Source organism: Leopardus geoffroyi, chromosome C2, assembly GCF_018350155.1.
Source record: "Leopardus geoffroyi isolate Oge1 chromosome C2, O.geoffroyi_Oge1_pat1.0, whole genome shotgun sequence".
NCBI lineage: Eukaryota > Metazoa > Chordata > Mammalia > Carnivora > Felidae > Leopardus > Leopardus geoffroyi.
This window is the reverse complement of record NC_059333.1, coordinates 26,645,955-26,654,866: the sequence shown is the minus strand read 5'-3', so window position 1 is coordinate 26,654,866 and position 8,912 is coordinate 26,645,955. Positions and strand designations below refer to the sequence as shown.

Below are 8,912 nucleotides of genomic sequence, written 5' to 3'. Positions count from 1 at the left end.
GTTTCCAAGACCTTGAAGGGCTAGCTGTTGTTCAGAAAACACCACTTATTACCATTTAGTCATGAGACCCTTCAGATGTATGAGACCCTTCAGGGGGCCATAAGCTTGGAGTATAATTGCCAGCATACATCTTGGGGGAGCTAAGATAAAGGAAGTTTCCAAAGGAATTTTTATATATTAAAGTGGACTTATCGGGTGCCTGGGTGGCTCAGTCGGTTGAGTGTCAGACTTCAGCTCAGGTCATGTCCTCACAGTCTGTGAGTTCAAGCCCCATGTCAGGCTCCGTGCTGACAGCTCAGAGCCTGGAGCCTGCTTCAGATTCTGTGTCTCCCTCTCTCTCTGCCCCCTGCCTTGCTCACACTGTCTCTGTCTCTCAAAAAGTGAATAAACATTTTAAAAAAATTTTAATAAAATAAAGTAGACTTATAAGATCCTGAGGGGTCAGGATAATGTTAAGCCAAGATTCCCTTTTGCCCCTAGCAAAGTGTCATCATCGAGGCAGCTGAGTTCCTAGAAGGAGGCAACTCTGCCTGTTTCAAGGACTTATCGCTGGACTGTAGGCAGTAAGGAAATTTAATTTTTCATTTGCCCTAGTTTCCCACGCCACCATGGCAAGCACTTAAACCCCTTTCCTTTGTTCTTGGGTAGCCAGGAGTGTCCAAGAAATACCACACATATTCCACCCAGAGGGGTGGGAAGGACGGTGCTAGCTTGTACCTTGCCCTCAGTTTGCGTTATGCTCCCTCATCAAAAGGTAAGGATGCTTTGGAGTGGTCTGTCGAGGTGGAAGATACAATGTACAGAGATTATCAAGAATGTCTATTCCCCATTAGAAGTAAGAAGTAACCGATAATTTACCTGTATACTTCTAATACGATGGGTTTGAAAATCTGTTTCATTCCTGGAGTAGAATTAAGGAAGGGAGTGCAATCTGATGAATCCTACCTTTAGAAATGAAAGCTGAAAACAGAAGTCTAATATGGACTTCAAAATAGCAGGAAAGGAAATGAGTTGGTATCTCTAGAAGAGGCACACAAACTATGACAAAATAACATTTTTTAAGCTTTCCAATGTTCCTACGGCCTTTTTTATTTGTAATTTCTTGTCTACTTTTATGAAGTGACTAGCTTTAAACCAAAAAAAAAAAGCTTTGTCATTTTAGGTCTAAAATGTCTAAAAATAGATTAATAGCTCAAGAACCTATGTCTAATTCAATGCAAGTTGGGGAAAGACATCTCCAAAAGCAACCCACAATACCACCAACGGATATTTTAGGTTTTATTTGCTACAATGTGGGAGGAGGGGCAGAAGGAGAGGTAGGGAGGGATGGAGAGAAAGAAGAAGGAAGGGAAGGAGAGAAAGAAAAGCAGACTCCAGGACCAGAAGCAAAAAGAATGGACATGGGGTTTAAGACTTTGTCCAAGATCTGAACAGAACAATCTGTGAACTGTAACCCATGAAGCTGACATCATACCATATTTCTGTTGAGAAAATTTAGGCTCACAGAAGTTTTGTGATCTGCCCAAGGTCACACACCTAGCAAATGATGGAGATGGAATTCAAGAATAGCTGTGATTCACTCCAAAGCCCATAATCATGCTCCTTCATCACAGTGACTGGCAGCTAAGAATTTTAAGCCAAGAATGAGAAAATGGAACCATAAGAAACAAAGAACAATTGGAATATGCAGCAAAAATAGTTACTTAACATACATTAGTTTAATCACTTTAATTGAAAAAGAAAAAGAAAATATTACCGAAATCAATAAAATATTATTGCATATTTATTAGTCTAATGAAGTACAATTTGTGTAAGAGTAAGATGTTGGTGAAATACCTTAATTTACCATGAGAAAAAATTTATATGCATGAAATAAATAATCAAATACTCTTGAGGAATAGGTTGGGAAGAACTAAATTTTGTTGTCACTGAGTGGGGTCTGTATATAGCCCATTTTTATTATATTTGAGCTTTACTGGACATATTCACTGTAGTTTGGGGAATACAAAAGAACACTGGAATAGGGTTCTGAGCTTTAGCTTGTTATAAGATCTATAATAAATCACTTCAAGGAATGTCTGGCCCTGAGTTTTCTAACTTACAAAAATAAAGCACTTGGCTAGATTAGTGGTTATCATATTTTGTTTTTTTATAGAACTCCTTTTTTCCAAATAAATTCTTCAGTTGATCTCAAATAAGTAATGCTGATAAAATTGCAGCATGACAAACACCAAAAAAATAAAGATTTTTTTTCCTTGAGCTCTCAGATTTATGTTTTAGAAAAGGCCTAGCCTTAAAACATGTGGAAAAATGATACCAAAATGAAATATAGTTCAGCATTTCACATATTGTATTCCAAAACATCCTAGTTCTTGGAAGTAGTGTTTTAAAAAGAATTCTCTGGCTAATAATATCATTGAATGATGAACACTGCATCTCCCTTTTGGAGAGTTACAATATGTGTATCATGTCAAGAAATCAGTAAAATTCTGCAGCAAATAAGCTTTCTTATTCACATGCATCACAAGTGACCTCAGGTCACTTTCGGTTTTTTTCCACCTGAAGTGACTATTCCAAGGAGCGTGCTTTTTAATATGGATTACAAGTTCATGAACTCCAAGAACCCCAGTTTAAATACCTTGGCCTACTTAAGGTTCTGAAATGGTACCTACTATACATAACCATCCAATGGATATCATTTCCATGAACTTAAAGTTGAATTCTGTAAGCACAGAGTTAACTGAGTACAAACCATGACATATGTAAGGTATCTTTTAAAGGAGGAGAGGAGCTGTTGATGATACAAAGGATATTCAAAGCTCTTCAAGGAAAACAAATCTTAAGATCAGAAGAGAAAAAAATCTAAAAAAAGAAGCGCTAAAGTCTCAGAAGCTGCCACACCTCCACTCTGCTCCTCTCCTAGACCTGGTCATTTGCACTGCACTGTCCTTCTCAGCTTTTATTCTAGAGTCCATAAGAAGAGCTTCTCTCATCCCATAGCCAGTGCCTTTGTTGAAGTTCCAGCATGACCTACCACCGAAACATGGATTGATGTTCTTTAAGCCCTTTTTGCACCAAGATTATCTTCCACGTCTAAAATCACTAAGTGAAAGGAGCCGGGTGACGTAACATAGAAAATATTACTATTGCCTTATTTCTACAAATGGCAAATAAATAATGAGAAAGAACATTAGTGTGTTTTAGAAACGGACAACAAAGAAAAAAACACTATTTTTCTTCTAGATGAAAAGAAACTACTTCTAAGCCATGGATGGATCTGTGAAAGAAAGTATGTGAAAAATGAAATATATCTTTATATATATATATATATATATATATATATATATATATATATATGTATATAGAGAGAGATATAGATAGATAGATATAGATATATATAGACAGAGAGATCGAGAGAGGAAGGAAGGGAGGGAGGAGACAAGGGAAGGGAAGGGAAGGGAAGGAAAGGGAAGGAAAGGGAAGGGAAGAAATTAAAGTCAGAATCCAGTGCCAAAGAGTGAGTTTTCTCCCCAACATTTCAGCTGCTTAAATTACTAAACTGGCTCTGGTGATACCCATAACAATTAATTTAGAAAGATTTCCCCTTCTTCTTGCTAAAAGATAGGAGTGTTTTGGGGAGACTTCTGTAATTCCATCACAGTAAAAGAAGATGCACTATTGCCATCCCAAATTGAAAATGTATGTTTTTGCATAGGGATATTTTAGTATGCAGTGTTAAATTTCACAGCATTATTGACACAATACTTTTGGTATACACTGTGATTGGTGAGCTAGCCTTGGGACTGAAACTCCAGCCGTGATGATTCCTACTCTTTTGGAACATTATCTGTTCATGAAGTGGAGATTGCACTTATTTTCAGGAAAGAAAAGTACTGAGATTTCTCTAATCCAGAATAGTTTAAATATAGGAAATGTTCCAAAGGATAGCAATCAAAATGATGACTGAGTTAGATTGTTTTACTCATGTGGAAATACAAATGAAGTATAAATTACCCGAGACAAATTTGCTAAGAAAAATAATGGGGGAAATTGTGTGATGGTCTGCAGAATATGAAAGGCACAGACCTCAAGGCTAGAGAAATAACTTGGTATGATTCAAGGGTCAGTAGTATGGATAATGAGAATGTTCAGAGTAAAACAGAAGCTCCCTCCCCTATTGAAAAAGTAGCAGAGAAACAACACTAATTGGAATGTGGTCTAGGGATCCAAAGCAGGTAAAGACTTAAGAATAAACTCTAATACAATATTAATACTCATGTATAAATAAAACCAGATAAAACCAAATAATTAGGGATCCAACAATAATTCCCCCAGATTATCTAGATATGTCATTTGACCCATCAGGGTCATCTTCTTTCATAAATATTGGACTCAACCAATTTGTTACCAGCTTCCCACCACTGGAATAGCCATCGGAAACATCAACGTTTAGGTGGCAAGTTGATTGTGCTTTTCTCTGGGCATCTAAAAAATCAATAGATGCATGATGCACAATTTAAAAATCACAATTAGTTTCTTCCCAGTGACAAATAAATAGCAACCCCACATATCCTTAACAATCTCCAACACTGCCCAATAGAAATATAATGTAAACAACACACGTAATTTTCAATCTCCAAGTAGATATGTTAAACAAAAGAAATAGGTACAATTCATTTATTAATACATTTTATTTAACCCAATATATAAAAAATATAGTTTTATCTTGTGGCGCTAACCACATTTCAATGCTAAGTAAGAACATGTGGTCAGTATACCATATCATATAGCACAAAAACTAAGAGAAAAGTAGAGGCTTAAGACAGGAAAAATTTGTGCATGGGTCAATGAAGAGATATTCCTTCTGACACATGGTAATGAACATTATCATTGTATTGAACACTCTATAGGTAACTTCCCTGCAAAGGGGAAGGACAGACAGTAGGCACTGTGTGTAGTGAAGTGAGAATATCATCAAAATAAGAATTAACTTGTTTATGTGATTTGGAGATGGGTTAATTTTAAAATGAAATTTTTTCTTTATATCCTCCTAAGCAATCAATCAAAAATATATCAAAACATAATTTAAAATTTTTTCACAACTGGCAACTGCAATGATGTTAAGATGCTGTGACAAGAAAATAAAATGTTACTATGAATATTATAAATAAAATTGTCAAGGATAGCACTCATATTAAGCACTTAAAAACATTTATAGGACAGTTGAAGATACCTAGACTTAGAATGCCAGTTGCAGATCATCATTCAGAATTATACCAACAATTTCTTTATTTAATAAAAATGTATTTAGTATTTATTCTATTCCAGAAGTCTCTCTAGGCTCTGTGGATACCACAAAAGCAAAAACAGGTAAAATCCATGATCTTCAGTAGCAAATATTCTAGGATAGATACATAAATTCATTTCTCTACCAAACTTTTATTAAACTGTTTTTAAAGAACTTCCTTTTTCTATTACCAACTAATTCAACCTAGAATTTGTTCTCTTAAGGGAACGTATTCATTGATTGTCAGACCCAAGAGCTGGAACCTGTTTTATTTATCATCCACTGCAGTACATAGCTGAGTGCCTTACATATTACTTAATAACGGTACTGAATTGAATTAATTGAATCAAATTGAAATAAATCAAATTTAATTTAATTGGAAAAAATAAAATAGGTGTTACTGTACTGCTACAAATCCTAACTCAAAAACCAGGAATATCTTCATTAAAAATCAATACCTAAACTGGGGTGCCTGGGTGGCTCAGTCAGCTAGGTGTCTGACTTTGGCTCAGGTCATGATCTCATGGTTCATGGTTTCAAGCCCCACATCTGGCTCTGTGCTGACAGCTCAGAGCCTGGAGCCTGCTTCAGATTCTGTATCTCCCTCTTTCTCTGCCCCTCCCCTCCTTGCACTCTGTCTCTTCTCTGTCTCTCTCTCTCTCAAAAATAAAATAAACATTAAAAAATTTTTTTTAATTAATACCAAAACCAAATGAAAACATTAATTACAAGAAAGGAAAACTACAGACCAGTATTTCTCATGAACATAGATGGAAAAATCCTCAACAGAGTATTATCAAATCCAACAATATATAAAAAGAATTATATACCATGACTAAGTGGGATTTATTCCAGGTATATAAGACTGGTTCAACAAATATTAATCAATTATTGTAATCAATCATATAAACAGACTAATGAAGAAAATTTACATGATCATATCAATTGATGTTAAAAATATATATTTGACACATCCTAACATCTAACACTAATCCATGATAAAAACTCTCAGGAAACTAAGAATGAAGAGGAACTTCCTCAACTTGATAAAGAACGTATATAAGGGGGGGTGCCTGGGTGGCTCAGTTGGTTAAGTGTCCGACTTTGGCTCAGGCCATTATCTCATGATCTGTGAGTTTGAGCCCCACATCAGGCTCTGTGCTGACGGCTCAGAGCCTGGAGCCTGCTTTGGATTCCATGTCTCCCCCCTCTCTCTGCCCCTACCATGCTCATTCTCTGTCTCTGTCTCTCAATAATAAATAAGTGTTAAAAAAATTTTTTAATAAAAAAAAACTTCTATAAAGAACCCACATTTAAAATCACACTCAATGGTGGGAAACTAGGGGCTTACCACTAAGACTGAAAACAAGGAAAGGATATTCCCTCTCATAACTCCTATTCAACATTACACTATAAGTGCTAACACATTAAGACAAAAAAAATAATAAAATGCACACAGTCTTTGAAGTAAGAAATAAAACTGTCCTTGTCTAGAGATGGCATGATTGTCTATGTAGAAAATCACAAAGAATCAACAAAAAATTCCTGGAATAAATAAGTGATCATCGCAGAAGTGCAGAATAGAAGGTTAAGATACAGAAGCAACTGCTTTCCTCTATACTGATGATGAAAAAAATGAAATTTGAACTTTAAAACACAATATTATTTACACTGGCACCAAAAACAATGTAATAGTGCTCACTTCAATGGCACACATACAAAAGTTGGAATAATACAGAGATTAGTATGGCCCCTGTGCAAGGATGACACACAAATTTTCAAAGTATTCCATATAAAAAAGGAAAAAGAAAATAATGTAATATTCAGATATAAATCTAACAAAATATGTACAGCATTTATATGAGAAAAACAGAATATTATTCAAGGATACAAAGAGATGATCTATTAAGCCATAAAGGATGTGAAGGAACCTTAAATGCATATTGTAAGTGAATGAAGTTAGCCTACATGATGCTACATAGTACATGATTCCAATTACATACATTCTGGAAAAGATAAAACTAGAGTGACAGACAAATAATCTATGGTTTCCAGGGCTCAGGGGTGAAAGGAATGAATGGTAAAGCACAGAGGTCAAATTTTTTAAATTTAATTTAAAAAATAGCTGATAAAGGTCAAAGTGACACAGGAGCCAACTAAAAGATCCCCAAAGGTCAAAGCTGGAACAATTGGGGCAATAAAATAAAGTAGTATTGGATTGCAACTCGAAGGTTAAAGTAAGTATCCATGAGTCCATACTGATATAAACAAATGATTAAATAAATTAACAAATGAGACAGAAGAGACAAATCTCAGAAGAATTCCACATAAATTATTTAGATACTCCATCCTAAAGGTGGAGAAGAACAACTCCCCATCCTTAAGTGCAGGCTGTACATGGTGACTTCCTTCCAAGTATGAAAATAGGAGGGAGAAGGCTGCCTGTGTAGCTCAGTTGGTTAAGCATCTGACTCTTGGTTTTGAATCAGGTCATAATCTCATGGTTCATGGGTTTGAGTCCCACATTGGGCTCTGCACTTAGAGTGTGGAGCCTGCTTGGGATTCTCTCTCTCTCTCTCTCTCTCTCTCTCTCTCTGCCTCTCACCTACCCATGTGCTCTCTCTCTCACACAAAATAAACATTTTTTTTAAAAAAAAGAAAGAAAATAGGGAGAAAGTAACAGTAACGAAATCTGAAAAACATTACTTCTGCCTATTGACCAAGGTCAACATCAATGGTCACAAATCATGTAGATTGTGTGTGCCCTTGATAAGATATGATAAAAATGACACACTTTACTTTTATGATCTTCCTTCCTTAAACCCATAACTCCAGTCTAATTCATGAGAAAAACATCCGATTCCAGTAGATGTTCATCCTACAATACATTTGCTGAGTACTCCCCAAAATTTCAAGGTCATCAAAAACAAGGAAAATCTCAGAAATTATCAAAACCTAGAGGAGATTAAGGAGACAGGATCCCAGAACAGAAAGGAGGAATGAGGTGAAGGCTAAGGAAGTCTGAATAAATTATGGACTTCAGTTAATAATAATGTACCAATGTTGGTTCATTAATTTTAACAAATAGATTATGCTGATGTAAGATATTAACCATAGGGGAAACTGTGTGTGGGGTTGGGTGTGGGAGAAGGATGTATGGGAACCCTCTGTACTATCCATTAAATCTTTCTGTAAATCTAAAACTTTTCTAAAAATAATCTATTAATTAAAAATTAATATTCTGACTAACCCATTGGCACATACTTTAATATAAGTAAGATTAATTTTGGAACGTAACTGATAACCAGACCACGGACCTTGGCAATGCCCACTACAGTGTAGTGCTAAGAAGATTCAGTCTGAAGAAACTTGTCATCCTTACTCATTTATTATAAAAATTAAAATGTTATAATTATCTATGAAACCATTTCTTATCAGAATATAAACAATAGTTACCCTTGAACAACACAAGTTTGAAATGCATTGATCCACCTATGTGGATTTTTTCTTTGATAAATACAATACCATAAATATATTTTCTCTTATGATTTTCTTAATAACATTTTCTTTTCTCTAGCTTACTTTATTGAAAAAAATACAGTATATAATATATGTAACATGCAAA

At 35.2% G+C, this 8,912-nt stretch overlaps 1 non-coding gene across 1 annotated transcript; it reads left to right on the top strand.

The window, feature by feature from the left end:
- Nucleotides 1-6,981: 6,981 nt before the first annotated feature.
- LOC123576246 lies at nt 6,982-7,085 on the top strand. Its single transcript, XR_006701265.1, has one exon. It is a non-coding gene; the product is annotated as a U6 spliceosomal RNA (small nuclear RNA).
- Nucleotides 7,086-8,912: the final 1,827 nt, after the last annotated feature.